This window comes from Trichosurus vulpecula, chromosome 7 (assembly GCF_011100635.1).
Source record: "Trichosurus vulpecula isolate mTriVul1 chromosome 7, mTriVul1.pri, whole genome shotgun sequence".
Classification (NCBI taxonomy): Eukaryota; Metazoa; Chordata; class Mammalia; order Diprotodontia; family Phalangeridae; genus Trichosurus; species Trichosurus vulpecula.
In genome coordinates, this window is record NC_050579.1 from 274,599,939 (window position 1) to 274,602,185 (window position 2,247).

Genomic DNA, 2,247 nt, shown 5'->3' on the forward strand with positions numbered 1-2,247 from the left:
AGAGAGAGAGAGAGAGAGAGAGAGAGAGGGAGGGAGAGAGAGAGAGGAGAGAGAGAAAGAGAAGCAGTTTGATAAAACCAGCACATTGATTGTATCTGACAATATATACAATATCACACACGCATAGAAGGGAGGGGAGTACATTCTATCAACTCTTCAACACTAAAACTGTTTCTTCCGTTAGGTATCTACACGCATCGAGAGGGACAAGAAGTAGCCTCTGTGTGACCTTGTGGGGAGCTTTCTTCTGCCTCCTGTAGTAGTCCGGATTGACTACAACTGACTCCTCTCCCATGTCTCTGCTGTTGGTTATGGAAGGTCTGGCTTTCGTTTGGTTGGAGACCTCTGTGTCAGGACACCTTTTCAGCGTCTATGAGCATCTGAGCACCTCTGCCAAGACAGATCCCTCAGCCAGGCTTCTTACATGGAGGGAAAGAAAGCCCACCCAATGGGCAATTGTTCACAATGAATCAGCAGTGTCCCCAAGAACCAAGTCCTGGGTCTGAAACCCATCAGGCTCATTATGTCTGAGCTGTCAACATTCCTTCCTGTATCTAGTGCCTGTATATTCACTTCACTGCCCTCTCCATTTGGTGCTACAGTATTTGGGGAGGGGGGGGGGGAAGTTTTTTAAAAGGACTAACTTTTCCCTTTTCTTGTACCCTCATCATCTATTCTGTGCTCAACTTTCAGCCAGTAGAATTCGCCTCTGGGTTCCTATAGTCCTGAATAAAGGAGCAGCAGGTATTTCGTCTCAGGGTCCCCAGGCCAGTTCTATCCCTGGGAATTCAATGAGGCCTTCGTACCCTGCATCCTCTCCCAGCTGCTATATAATAATTCTAAGAGGACTCTGAATATCCATGCTCACTTCTTTCAGTCTCTTTAAGAAGGTCCATTTCTACCATTCACCAAAAGGTTCAAAAAACCTCACAGCTGATGCCATTTGCAAAACAAACAGATGATCTAGTCCCAGGGCTGGAAAGAGAGTTTGTTTAACAAAATATGTGATGCAAAATCAATGTGGCATATTGGAAGAAGGAAAACAGAAAACAAAGAGAGTTCCCAATCGATGAGCCTTCCAGGAAGGGTAATAAAGTACATTCATTTTCATGGGCAAATCCGAGTCCAAAAGTGCAAACAATGGACATGGCGGGAGTAAGAGGGCTGGGTACGGGAATGTATTTAAATAGGATCATTGGACATAATATCGTTTTGTTTTGGATGAGCTCTGTTTTCAGTGGGCTTCTAAGTGGATGATCCTGTGGTCACCTTCCAACCTGAAAGCATTCCCTTGAGAAGGCAGATGCACTTTCAAGATGTCCGACTGGAAGCTCCTTTGGGCGTCTCTCCCTTCTTCTGTTTCGCTTTGTTGAGTATTTGGTATCAACACGGGGAAGAAGATCCTTCCTCAGGTTTATGGAGGGAGGGAGGGATTATTACATAACTCTGAACAGCTGTCCATATTGTCAGAGAGCAAAGCAGCAACCCATTTGCAAAGAGAATGGACTTCCACCCATTCTTCCTCAAGGCCTATGTGATGAGCAGAGACTCTTGGAGGGGACTAGGGTGCTTTTGTTCCCTTCGTGACCCAGGAACGTGCATTCCCTGGTGCAGGAGGAGGGGAATAGAGCTCAAGAATGGTTATGGCTCTAACACCAAGCTTGTACGTACCACCATATGCAACGGAGATGTTTCAGCATCGATTATGCAATGAGCATCGATAAAGATTTCCAGAAGATTCAGTGTTAATTGCTTGTGTATCTGCCCCTACTTTTGCAATCTCCTCTGCTCTCATTTGAGAAAAATGTTTTCCTTCCTCCTCCGTTTATTTTTCATCCTTTCAAATGGCAACTGCTTCTGCCAGCAGAAACTGTTCACTACAGAGGCAGCCCTCATTTTCTCCTTTTTCCCTCTCTCTCTAGTCTACCTCTCCTTCTAACTTAGCACATCCAAGTCTTCTGTGCTGGGAGTGGTCCTTCCCCAGTGGCGTGGGATGTCTTCATTAGAATGTCAGCTCCTTGAGGGCAGGGAATGGTTTTGCCTTTCTTTGTATCCCTGGCACCCAACGCAGCATGTATGGCACATAATAAGTGCCTAATAAATGCTTATTGACTGACTGACTTTCTCTATGCAGCGGAAGCCCTCAGACATCCCTGGGGAATATAGTATATTAATCAGTGGTGGGATTCAAATGAATTAACAACCGATTCTCCATGAAACCAAGCCGAGGCGCCGCTCCTGCTGCTG